Here is a 14,345-nt window from a genome sequence, read left to right as displayed (position 1 = left end):
AATCCATCGACGATTATGTCGCCGCCTTGCGACGATTGGCCATCACGTGCAAATATGGACAACTTCAAGATGAATTCATCAATGACCAGATTGTAATGCACACCACGAACAGATCAGTCCAGGATAAATTGTGGGCACAAGGAGAAGCAACAATTAAAGAAGTGATCGCAATGGTAAAGAAGGATGAACTCTCAAAGCGTTGCGCTGAAGCAGCGAAGAAGGAGAACACCCAAAGACAAATGGTCAACAAAATTGATGATCCCCAAACCCCAAACAGGCAGAGAAAAGCCACGGTAGAGGTGAGACATGAGCCCAAGTGGACAGGAAATCCGGGACAGCCAGGGAAGCAGTCCACGGATAGCAGATTCTCGTGCTACAGGTGCGGGAGCACAGAGCACACAGCCCAGGACAAGTGGTGCCCAGCATTTCGTGCCAGATGCACGTTCTGCTGGCTGGTTGAACATTATGAGAAGGTGTGCCGCAAGAAGGGGAAGAAGTCCATGGTGAAATGCATTGCGCAATCCCAGTCGGAGGATCCAGCTGAAGAGGATCCGGAGGACGATGACATGGATCTATGTGTCGAAGAACAAGTATTGGAAGTAACAGGCAAAAGTTCAGACAAACCACAAACTGACATGCTGATTGGAGGGGTGACAATTTGAATAGCGATAGACTCTGGATCGCCATACTCCATAGTGCAGAGATCTGTATGGGAGGAAGAATTCAGACCCAGTCTTGGCCCGCAGTTAAATCCGCAAGACATTCGACCAATATCGTACACCAACAACATAATCCCCAAGGTGGGGTACTGCACCCTGAAATTCGAATTCAGAGGGAGATCGGCACTATGCAAACTATATGTGGCGGAGCGGGGACCATCGGTGCTGGGCTGGAGAGACCAGGGTGACCTCAGAATAAAATTGGACCCAGGAGGCAAGGAACAAATACTACTGACGGAAGAAAGCGGTTGGCCAGACCTGGAGAAATTGAAGCAAGTCTTCCCCAAAGTGTTCGGAGGCACTGTAGGCAAACTTGAGAAATTTGTGCACAAAATACTTCTCAAAGAAAATGTGAGCCCAGTGTCCCACAAAGTCAGTAGCATTCCCATTGCAGTCAAGGAAGCCGTACAGCAGGAACTACACAGACTGGAAGAGCAAGGCATAATCGAACCAATCGACAGCTCGGAATGGTTGGCCCCCTTAGTAGTAGCCAGAAAACACAACGGCAAGGTATGTCTATGTGTAGACCTTCGCGAGCTAAACAAGTGCCTGATAGTTGAAAAATTCCCATTACCAAGGATTGAGGAAATGTTGGCAAAAACAAGAGGGATAACGTGGTTTTCCACCATCAACCTCACCTCAGTGTATCATCAAATAGACTTGCACCCTGCGAGCAGGAGGCTTACCTCTTTCATCACACCATTCGGGTGTTATCAGTTTCGCCGCATGCCGTTCGGACTGGCGTCCGCAGCGGCTGTCTCCCGAAAGCTGATGCACCGCCTGTTCAAGGATCTGGAAGGCGTCCAATACTTTCAGGACAACATCTTGATAATGGGGACAGATCGAGAAGACCATGATAAGAAACTGACCAAAGTGTTAACGGTGCTGCAAGAGAAGGGCCTCACCGCTGAGTGGAACAAGTGTAGGCTAGGCATGTCGACAGTCACGTCTCTCGGACATGAGATTGGGAGTCAAGGAATCACGCCAAAAAGGCAGAATGTGAAAGCCATTTGTGACACCAGGGCCCCAGCTAATAAGGATGAAGTGTGGTCATTCCTAGGAATGGCGGAGTATTATAGTAAATTCGTCAGACATTTCGCTACCAAGACTCACAGGCTCCGTCAATTAATCAGGGAGAAGACAACGTTCCAGTGGGATGGAGAAGCCCAAAAAGAATTTGAAGAACTGAAAACCAACATTAGTCAGGCTGTACATCTGCATGGATATGACCCCTCAGGTCGCACAATCCTGACGACCGACGCCAGCGAAAGAGGCTTAGGAGCGGTGCTAGCTCAAGAGAGAGAGGCACAGTGGAAACACTTAGCTTTGCCTCCCGGGCGTTATCTCCCACAGAACAGAAATTCAGTGTCATCGAAAAAGAGATGCTGGCCGTCACATGGGCTATGGGCAAGTTCAGGCAGTTCCTGTTGGGCACCCGCTTCAAACTGCAAACGGACCACAAACCACTGGTCAAGGTGCTCACCTCAAGTGGGCATGATACAGCAACACCTCGCATAGCAAAAATGACCCTCAAGTTGTTGGATTACACCTATGACGTTGAGTACTTACCAGGGACACGCAATAAGGTAGCGGATTATCTGAGCCAGGCCTCAGCCATGGAAGATGCACCGGAAGTCTCGCCAGGAACGGACGAAATGGTGCCAAGGTGGTACCCCCCAAGGCAGTGATTCCAATACTATTGAGCCAACTACACAAGGGACACCTTGGCATCGTAAAGACGAAGATGTGAATGAAACAAATGTACTGGTGGCCGGCCATGGACATTCAAATAGAGAGACAAGTGAGAGAGTGTGACCAGTGCCAGGGACCGGACAAGATTTTGAAACCAATGAGGCCCGCTTTAGGTACGTTTGAACAGCTCCGCAACCCATGGGAAGACATAGCTGTAGACATCTTAGGGCCAGTACTAGACACCAGAGGAATAGCCAAGTACATATGTGTCGTCGTAGATAAATATTCCAAGTGGCCAGAGGTGGATGTGCAGGAAGTCATGGACTCAGAAGCAGTGTTGAAATTTCTCACATCGGTGATTCTACGAGATGGAATTCCGAGAACAATTCTAAATGACAACGGGCCACAATTTACTTTGGAAAAATGGGCCAGATACATGGAGAGAAACGGAATTAAGTCTAAGCACACCGCAGTGTACCATCTCGCGAGCAACGGACAAGTGGAACGGTTCAACCGTGTCCTGATGGGGTCCATACAGGCTGCAATAATGCAAGGCATGGATTGGGAGGTAGAGATACAGAGCATGCTGTGGGCCTACAGAATCACCCCGACTGCGGCAGGCTACAGCCCATTCCAAATTTTGAGGGGTAGACTCCCCTCATGAAAGACAACGCTGTCTGGAGAGAGAAGACACTAACGAGCAAGTGGTCCCCAGCCGTTGTACAACACAACCTGGAAAGAGCCCAGAAAGTGTACACCGATCATTACAACAGGCGGCACAATACCAAAGACACAGATCTGGAGAGAGGGGAATGGGTGAGAGTCAAACTCGCCACTCTCAGAAGAAAAGGAGAAAGTAAGTACAGCAATCCCCTGAAAGTGGAGGAAGTGTATGGAAGAGCTGCTTTACTTAGCGATGGTAGAGTGTGGTTCAAAGACCGCATGGCAAAAATCAACAGGATCATGCAGTGGCCCGCCAGTCAGGAGAAAGATCAAGGAGACCAAGAACAAGCCAGTGGGACAGAAGAGATAACGCAGGAAGAGGAAGTCATGAGGAAGGACAATTGCAAGTAGAGAAAGAAGAGTGTGAGGATGTAAGTGTAGAAGAAGGCGCGGCCCCAAACAAAACCCCGGCCATTGAGAATGATGCTGGGGCATCGAGGATGGTGAGGAATCCCGCGCGTGGAGGTACCAGGGAAGAATCCACTCCGGTAAGACGCACCCGTGTTGGGAGGATGGTGGTCCGACCCACTCGATTCAAAGACTTTGAAGTAAATGACTATTGAACTTGGGACTTATAAATGTTTATTGTGTAGTTGGAAAAGAGGAGATATGTAGTGTTGCGCTCTAGCCTCTGACGCCTCCGCGTGATGACGCGGTGCGCCGGGGCCGGAGCGGAACACTTGCGCATGCGCAGTAGATCGCGGCAAAGCGCGCGAACGGCGATTACAGGATAGGAGCGACCAGAGCCGTCATGTTTAGCCGCTCAGCGCTCTCTTGCATTGCGGAGTGAAGATTCAATAAAGGAACCAGTTAGAAGCACACAGGAGCTTTGAGTCCTCATTTGTGGGTGAAACAACAACATCACAATATATTTATACAGTTTCCTCCTCAACCTGCAGGCCAGCAAGAATTCAAACAAACTCCTGCAGAACTACTATACATTCTTACTTTTCGAGGCACTGCTTTCCTTCCCAGCGGCGGCCTGCATGCTCGAGGGAGGGAGGGGTGTTGGCAAACTGCACAGCGGGTTGAGGAGGGAGCAGAGCACGCTCTATGCGCACAGAACGGGAGAACCAGAAATAGCAGCGCGCAGAGCCGGACAGATTGGGCCCGTCATACTCTCGAGCTGAGGCTGCAGAGGGGAGTGCCAGCGTGGTTGCAGATGGAGCTATGGCTCTTTGCCTCATGAGGGTGGTGCAGGGAGAGCACAACTGGAGGCCCTGTTAGCAAGCAAAGAGCTGTGACTGAAGTGTATTGGCCAAAGAGTTGTGGCGGTGCAGAGAATGAAGCAGTGAAGCCTGGCCAGGTGATCCGTTGGGTGCCATTAATGATTATAGAGAAGCCTCAAAGAGCAGGCTGACAGGCTGACAGAGGAGGTAGGATCTGGGTACCGTAGAAGGAGCAAAAGCGGGGTCAGTAGCAGTCAAAACCAGCGAACAGGGGCGGCTCTAGGCTCATGGTGGCACTGGGCAGGGAGCGTAGGTAGGGGGCCCCGGAAGAGGGGGTCCGGACAGGACGGAGCGCGGAGGTCAGTGAAGAGGGGGGGGGGTCAGGGTGTTTGGAAGTGGAACAGAGCTGGAGGCCGCCAAATCCCTGCAGGGGCCACCACGCAAATAAGTATCCATCCTCAAAGGATTATTATATTAAGGATATATATTGGCATGGTGGCCCCTGGGGATTGGTGGCCCTGTGCAGGTGCACAGCTTGCACATGCCTAAGGCCGCCGCCGCAGCGAAAATAAGCAATTAGAGCTTGCCGTAAAACAACACATGAGCTCCTGTTATCTGCATTGGGGTCTTGCTTTTTGTTGCCACTGCCGAAGTCAATTGCGGAGTCTTCCTGGTTTCGGGGGAGAGGCCACTAGAGGACCACAAGCCACAGCGGCGCACATGCCACCAATGCCTCAAGGAAACGCCAGGAGGCGCTTAAAAGGTTGACAGGGCTCCAGCGCACGCCGGCGTGCCCGGGTCAAGGGCGGGCCCGTCTGCGCCCTCAGAGGCCAAAGGAGGCTGGGCTGGGCCACATTACTAGCATCCATCAACGGTACTGGACACAATCAATGGTGACTCATTGAGGTTCTGTAATATTAACACTCCTCTCTGTAGCTTTGCTTTGAGTGAGGATAACATGAGCAGCCTAAATCTGGAAATGGGCAGGGTGTAGTGTGGACTCTGGACGCTTTTGTATTGAGGGCCGAGTCGGCACTCATCCATGAAATTGAAATTACAGAGCGCAGACTGTCCCAGGAGCCTCAAAACCCTCATAACCGAACTGCTCTAATTGTTACTACCGCTACTGCCCCTGCATCCGAATTGATCCTGTAAGTTAACGCATCCGAAATAAGCAGACTGGACTCTACTGCCTCGGACTCTAAAATCATTGATTGCTCTGACATATGTAATAATCCTGATAATCCTGATAAATCACCCATGCCAAATGTCGTCACATGGGGCCAAAAAGCTACAGCAAAAACTAATCACATGAATAGCTTTGCACCACCATCAAAGAAAAGAAAGGGACAAACCGTGAATAAACAAAAAATATTTTGCCCACGCCTTTAGGGCGGAGGAGTAAACCTGTCAATATAGAGCATATTCAGGCACCTACTCAAGGCCTGTGTTGAAGTGGCCTCTAGGGGGGCATTATCAATTGAGGTTGATTTGGGGAAAAATTGGAAACCACAGATTCAGCTTTTTTAGACCCATTGATGCAAAGGCTGACTGACATTGAGATCAGGATATCGAACCTTGAAAAACCAGTGGTAAACTGTTGTCAAAATGTAGCAGAAAGCAACAGGGCTGAGAGTACTGTTAAGAATGGAGTCAGGTTCCATCTTGAATCTCCCCTTAGGCCTGCAATTCAGAATGACCTGTCTTGTTCAAGGGTAGTAGGACAAACATTAAATAGTGTTGAGACCCCTTCCCCCCCAAAAAACCAACCCCCACGTATGCCGAGACTGTACATGCTTCAAGTGGTACTCATAGGATAGAAGGTAGGGTGTCTGATCAAAGAACCCCAGGTGGCCCACATACTAATTTACATTTACCACCAGAAGCGACCCCCCACACCATAATACTAGCTAATGTTCCCCCATTGATGCCCGGTGATTCTGAGCACTGGTCGGCACTGAGGAACAAGTCACTATATTTCCTGAGTGAAAGGACGGGGATTGATGACTTGTTGTTTGCAGAATTTAAGATGGTGCGCAGTATTGGGTGGAAGGGGGAATCCACCAAGAAATTTTCAGGACACTGTATAGTATTAACGTTTAGATCTCCAGGCCTAGTTAAGACAATCCTAGAAAGTCAAACACCTGGTCCGTATGTGCAAGGGGGGTTTCTATTTTACTGCTGGGTTTCTTTTACCAGCCACCTAGACCTCCATGGTTTGTTGTAGAAAAGGAGAGATTTAGACAAGATAATTAGCATCCCATACATCCTCCTTGGTATCACCCAAACCGCTGTGAGGCATTAAGTGGCCTCGGACATATAGAATGACTGGTTCCAAACCTGAGAAGTCCAGGGAAATGGATATCTTAACCCCTTGCATGCTGCCGCGATTCCGCACCTGTGCGGCTAAATCGCGAGTGGGCTGGTTTATGACGGCCCCCAGCCATCATCAGCACACGAGCGCCGTAGTGCCTGATGGATGGGGGCCGTCATCAGCATGCAAGGGGTTAAATAGTGAACTAGATATAGTCCCTAATTTAGTAAATAGCATAGCATTCTTTTCTAATTTACCTGACCAAGAGGACAGCCTACACTACCCACTACACTTGCATTCTGAGAGTGAAGGGAGGTTTAGCTGGGATATAAACATCGCACCAGCAGCGCAGGCCACTATTAGTACTGGTGGGGAAGTCGCAGCAGCACATTATCGAAATGCTCGCTCACTGAGACTTATTTCATGTAACAATGCTGGCATCAGATCTAGACTATCTGATGAGGTCTGGTTAAAATATGTTAAGACATTTGTTATCATCTGGGCCCAGGAAACATGGAGCAGGGATTATGTCTTTATCAATGGTTTCCGTTCATTCAACGTCAGGCAACACCATCCACTGCAGGGATGGCAAAGGGAGGATTATTGACTTTGATCTATATTAAATATGGATTAATAAAGATAGCCAATATAGTTGATTCCCCTTGTTACCTGATTATCTTGATCTCTAATCTGGCTGATGTTACAATATTACTGATTAACTGGTACTACAATATATTTTGATCAAAATAATTGTGGGATCATTAATACTCTGAAAGAGGAAATTGATAAAGTTGCAGGTAAATGTTTTCCATTCTGTATAACTTGGGTGGGTGATTTTAATTGTACTTTATGTCAGTATAGTTCGCATACAGTATGTGGGGTTCTAGATACTGAAAACCAACCGCTGACCCATTTTAAGCATATGCCGCAGGGTGAAGCATTAAATACCATCATTGTTGCAAATGATCTATGTTTTATTTACACTTTGGTCTGTACCCCACATGCATACAGTACTCAACATACCTGGGAGGAGGCAGGGCAAGTACTATTGACTTTATTCTGATATTCAGAAAGTTGACCTACCTGGTAAACAGTTTTGCAGTTGAACCTAATCCTACTAGTGATCACAATCCTCTTATTGCTTGCTTGCACGTAACAGCACTAGAGGTTAATTGTGATGAATGCCAACTAAATTATATCCTCAAGCAGGGGGTGAGATTAAAATGGAGCAAAAGAAATGCCTTACAAGTTGGGGAGGATATTGTGAAACCTAATCTTAGTCAAGTTATGACATGTTTATCCGATGATTCGACCCTGGATATGGTCATACAGTGCTTTGAAGGAATCAGTAAAGATGTGGCCAATAATTTGACAAGATGTGTGAGAAGAAAGGAACCACATGAAATGAGATGGTTTAATGCTGAGTGCTCCAGAGCACAAAAAGATCTTAAGAAAGTCTCGCACATAGTCCCCCGTGATGAGGAATTAATTAGGATTGCGAGACAAACGTATAAACGCGTAATTGGGCTTAGGAAGGATGAATTGAGAAGACTAGCCTGGGAAGTTCTTGAAAGAGCTGGCCTTCTCAAGGACTCTAAGGGCTATTGGGAAGTTATAAATCTTCCCCTTTTTTCAAATGATGCAAGGAACATGGAATTAACAATAACAGGGGACGCTTGTGAATCTAATTTCTCAAATATATTCAACCCGAATGGTGTTTTACCCCAAGATCAAAGAGATAGAATAGTAATTAATTCACAAACTGCAATCCAACTTAGCTTATCCATCTCTCTTGATGAGGCTGAAGATGCATTGACAAAGGGTATTCCCTCAAAAGCCCCAGGCCCAGATGGGGTGCCCCTGGATCTGTTTAAAGGCAATCCCCAATTATGGACTCTGTTGATGGTAAATGTTTTTAAAGCAGTAATAGTGGACCGCATCCCTTGTTCATGGAAAGAAGCAGTGGTGGTACTGATATTTAAAAAAGGCAACAGGAATGATCCTGTATGTTACAGGCCTATTTATCTAATTGATGCTGCATGCAAAGTCCCGGAAGGTAATTCTTGCTCGCCTGGAATCGTGGGACAATGCTTCTGGTCTTATATCCCACACACAATTCGGCTTCAGGAGGGTAATGGTAACAAACAAACAATGTCTTAATCTGTCTCTAATCATGGGTAAGTACATGAAGGCCAAGGGGGGATCAATCCACCTGGCTTTCATGGACTTATCCAGTGCTTTCGATACAGTTAGCAGGGGGAAGTTGTGGATACTTATGGAAAAATTGGGCTTTGAGGAAGCCCTTATTACCCTGTTGTGCTGGTTGCATGCATCCAACACTGTTACTATTTGTTACGGCCCCAGAGGGGGGAGAAGACCAGGCCCATTGCTTCTGCAGAGGGAGTTTGACAGGGCTTTATTTTGGGCCCTTTTTTATTTCTTTTATATACAAGTGGGGTGGAGGGATTTTTATTAGAGCAGCAGTTGGGTTTCCCTAGTATAGGAGGTAAATCAGTCCCCTTAGTGTCATATGCTGATGATACGTTTTGATGGCTCTAACGGCCAATAGCCTTCAAAAAGCATTGATAGCTTTTACTGATTTTATGACGGCACTGGACCTTAAAGTAAATTTTAGTAAATCTTTTATCATGGTATGTGGCCCTAAACAGACTAAAACGAGAACATTTGTGGTAAAGGAAAAGATCATTGACAAGGTACCCTATTTTAAATATCTGGGGAATATCTGGGGAACAACACATTGAATTGGGATCATCTGATCGTAGCCAGGGTTCAACAGACCAGTAGAATCATAGAGGGACTGTTCCTCTTTGTGTGCAAGCTGGGACAGAAGCTGGTGGCAGAAATGTTAACTTTATATAAATCAAAATGCCTGTCAGTAGCAACTTACTGGGCAGTAGTTTGGGGTCATCAAAATAGCAGCCAAATACAAATCTTGGAAAATACATTTTTAAAAAGATTGTTGATGATTCCCTTTAGTGTTGGACAATGGTACAGATAGAGTAAATATCGCCCCACTGATCCTATGGGGAAAAGTGTGAACCTCGGAGGAGCTATTATGCTCTAAGGAGATTATTAGAGATTGCATGAATCTGTAAAAGACTCTGGCTACTCCTTGGCTTTGCTATGTCAAAGATACTTTTAACAAGATTGGTTTGAGACACTACTATGATAATCCTGAGGGCATACAATCTTATATGAAATCGATCATAAAAAAATGCATTTTACAATGAATTAAGAACATCCAACGAAGATGATGACATATTAACTTATGGGTCCTAATGCCATCAGCAATTTTACTTATCTTTTACTATTCATAGGCAATCACGTTTCCTTATGACTAGGCTTCGTCTTTGCACATTGCACTTTCTTGAGGTTTTTCTAAAACAGGCAGGTTGGTGTGAGAGACTGACTCCCTGTCCTTGTAATAATTTAGCCCAACAAAGCACAATGCACTTTATGCTGTTTTGCACACGTTAAAAAAGATACGAGGGCACTTTTTATTAATCCTCTTTTGAAGGAAATTTACCCTTGCTCTTATCAAGAAGGTTTTAATTATTTACATTCCTTGTCTACTGATGTTAATTGCAGCGCTGTGCTTAACTTCATTAGAACTGCTTTATAAATTAGGAAACTGTATGAATTGTGATAGGGAAATTAGGTCAAGAGTGATTTTAGGGTTTTTATATATCTATACTACTATTATAAAGAGAGAACTGTGTCCTTTGAGCCAGGTAAACTCGAAAAGTACACCACCAATTGCAACACCCAATACAGCGTTGGAAAGGGGGGGTCCTGTTGATGGACATAGGCTATAAAAAATATAAAAATAAACGTTATTAAAAAAATTAAACAATAAAAAAAGTAGTCCCTAAGAAGTAGCGCCGGCCGTGAGCGCTAACAACGTGGACGTGCGTGCTGACATCATCTAGCGCGGGGAGGAGCGATGGACAGCAGCGGTGAAGTTGGGCTGAGATACATGAAGCGCGGGGAGGAGTGGAACGTGTGCGGCTCAGAGAAGCGATGGGAGGAGGTGGAACGAGGAGCGGTGAAGTCGGGCTGATGGGAGGAGGCCGAACGAGGAGCGGTGAAGTCGGGCTGATGGGAGGAGGCGGAACAAGGAGCGGTGAAGTCGGGCTGATGTGAGGAGGTGGAACGAGGAGCGGTGAAGTCGGGCTGAGGTAGGTGAAGCGCTGGGAGGAGGCGGAACGTGTGCGGCTGAGTGAAGCGCGTGGAGGAGTGGAAATGTCGTGGCCGGCGTGGGCCGGGGCGGGAGTGCACGCAAGCCTGAAATGCTGCCCCCAGCCCCCTTTCTGCCCCAGGCAACGCTGGGGCGGGCTGCTAGTATTACATAAACCTGTGATAGACTGAGAAGATGTTGTATACCATTAAAATATGTGCCGGGGGATCAAGAACACTGGAGGTGGAAATGTTCATTTAATGTAAGAAAATTGTATTTGAACATTTTAAACTGTGAATAAATATATATATATATTTTTTTTATGACTATTTGCCTACTTTATGTATTTATGGTATAATTTTATGATTCACATGAATCGAATAAAGTTATTTGAACTTGAACTTGACTTTTTTTAGGGGGCGCTGAACTTTGGAATAATATAAATTACAATTCCAACCCCAGTCTACGCAACAGTAGAGAAGGTGTTGGACTTAAAAAATCGAACAACGCATCCACTACAGCAAGTCGTTGTAACAACTTGCATGGTAAAGTAATGCCTGGTAATGTAGCAGTCGAGGATGTGACTTTGTTGTTGAGGCTAATCATTGTTCTGACGGCGAGAGAAAGGATGTTTCTGCTTTATCTAGTTTGGACAGAAGCCCTTTCTGAAGACAACGTTCTTTGCTGTCGGCGTTGGGTGGTGTTCTCACAAGTAAGAGAACATTAATGGGTTTTTATTTCCTGTTCTTGCTTTTCATTTAGTCATAATCCGACTACTTTATTTTCTTTCTTCCTAAATGTAATCTGGCTTTCACTCTTCTTTCTTTTCAGGTAAAGGTTTGAATTTAGGCACCATCTTTGTAGCGGTGTTTACATTTGTAACTAAAAATAAAACAAATCCGAAAAGCCACAAATTAAAAGCTTAGAATTCTAGAAAGAATTATTCTAGCTATTAGGCAGTATTGTTTGCCCTTGACTGAAAATGCATAGTGCACCTGGGGGATCTCCACCAACATACCGGTAAATCATAAACATGTGACTTCATTGAGTTATCTGTTATGTTTGTATTTCCCTCTCTTAATGACTTTCACACCCCAGGCCTCCTTCTCTATCCAGACCCACCTGACCAGCTTCTAAAACCAGCATCACCTGTGACAGGCATGCCCCTCTGGGAATGTGACAGTAGCTGGTATCATCTCCTGTGTGAGGTTGGACCAGGGGCCGCTGGAGCTGCTCGAATTCCCTTCCCCAGTGTCCTCTCTACTTCCAGTCATGGGTCTCTACTAGTAATCTTCCCTATGTCTCTGGGACATTTCCTACTCCTGCTGGCTCTTCATCAGCTGCATTCTCCTCTCCTTTGTGTCCTTTTCCACTCCTGAACAGCAGAGTACTGGGTCCTCCTCTCTCTCCTTCTTCTCCTTTCCCTCAATTTCCTCTTCGTGTGAATTTAAACTCTGGAGGGGAAGAAACTTAAGTCTTTCTACAGTATCTTTTCCCATCCGTTTTTTTCTGCTCTCTTATCCTTTATCTTTTTTCATCTATTTCGTGTCATTTACCTAGATGCTCATGCATAGCAGAGTGAAGTGGTTGGAACAAAGCCACCAGGTAAGGTATGATGTTTTTGACTTCCCTCCTCTCTTAGACTTTTCAATTTGGGAAAAACTGGGGATTGTCTTGAAGGGGAATCTGCATTGATTTGCTCTTTTGCTTTCCGGTGTCTGAACTCAAAGATATAAAGATTGTTGAGACGAAAACCACCTTAAAACTCTTGGATCATTTGACCTGTTTGCACTTATTCCAAGTAAGAGGTGCATGATCGGAATACAACACAAGAGTATTTCCTTCAAAATCATGTTGCAGCTTCTCTATGGCCCAGTTTATCGCTAAGCATTCCCTTTCTATAGCGGGATACTTTTGTTCTCTGTGGACTATTCTGTTGCTACTTAAGAGAATGGGTGCTTCTTCATTCTAACTACTTAGTTGTAATCATTCTGCCCTGTGTAAAATAGAGTTGTAAATTGACAGGGGTGTGAGCCCTGGTCAAACAGCAACCACAATCACTGTCAGGATGAAGTCACAGCAAGCCCTGGATTAACCTGTGCTTAACCCTCAGGCAACTTGGCACATAGCAGTCAGGCTTAACTGTGTAACAAAGTGTAAAGTATTTGCACAACACTTCAAACAGTAATGCAGTGAAAAAAAGTCACTAACGGATCCCAGTTTACAAAAAAAACCGTAATATTTTTTATTAAATAAAAAAAGAATCAATAGAACAGAGATATTCACTTTTAAAGATTTCAGGAAAAACAGCATTAAAATGCACAAAAGTGCCAACTGTTGATATCTGGTGGGGCAGCACTGGGACAAAGTTACAAGTTTAAGCTTACTGCAATATGGATGGGAGCTCCCTACAGGGACCCAGGTAGGCATGCTGACCAGAGTACCTTAAATCCTGGTTTGCGGAGGGGTGCAATGATTTGCGTGCATGCGATGCTTCAGTTCTGTGTAGAGTTTTGTGAGAGGAAGTGATGCAGCTCCTGGGGGGAGATTACAGATTAGCCTTGTATCAGTATTCTGCATGACCTGTGGTCCAGACAGTATCGTCCCATTTGCAGCAGCCAAACAGCATTAGCATAGTCAAGTCAGCTGACTGTGCCAGGGTCTTTCTAGCTAGTGGAAGAAAAGGCAAGGCTTTTATTAAAAGCAACAACATAAAAAATTAGGTGCCTCTTATGAATTGAATCTGCTCTTTTTTATTGTCACAACTTGATATAAATTAATGCCTAGAATGTTTACAACCTGACAAGGAGTGGGGCTCTGCCTAATTCAGGAGGCCACCGATTGTGAGTCCATATTTTTTGGGCTTTCCCAAAGAATATGATCTACTTAAGCTGAAAATAGTTCTTGGACATCCAATCTGCCACCGCCTTCATCTCATGTGACAAGCATTCCCTCACTTTGACTGCATTGTTGTCAAAGGAAATGACCAGCTGTGTGTCATCAGGGTAGAACATTATTTCAAAGCCAAAAGATCTAATATGTTTGGTTAACGTGGCTACATATATATTAAAAAGGTAAGGCTCAGGCAAGAACCCTAGGGCACACCATTATCAACTGTCATTGTATGAGACTTAAAATGCCCCACTGAAAACACCTCTGATCTGTTAGATAGGAAATTCTGAAACCATTTCAGAGCAGTTCCATATATCCATATCTCATTTAAACCTGAGCAACAGCTTAAAATGTGAAACAGTATCAAAAGCTGCTGATAGGTCCAATAACACCAGCAGCAATAGGGTGCTAGCATCCAGAGAGCATCTAATGGAGTCGGTCATGGCAAGCAAGGCCAGCGTTGTGGTGGGTTCAGACATAAAACCAAAATGAGAGGGGTCTAAGATGTTATTTTCCTCAAGATAGCTTGACAGTTGTTTATTAATAAAACCTTCCAAAATCTTACCTAGAAAAGGAAGTAGAGAAATAGGCCAATAGTGAGACAGGAAGAAAAAATCCAAGTTGGCCTTTTTTTGAAT

The sequence above is a fragment of the Lissotriton vulgaris genome, chromosome 7 (genome assembly GCF_964263255.1).
Source record: "Lissotriton vulgaris chromosome 7, aLisVul1.2, whole genome shotgun sequence".
NCBI classification, from domain to species: Eukaryota; Metazoa; Chordata; class Amphibia; order Caudata; family Salamandridae; genus Lissotriton; species Lissotriton vulgaris.
Note: the sequence above shows the minus strand (reverse complement) of the source record.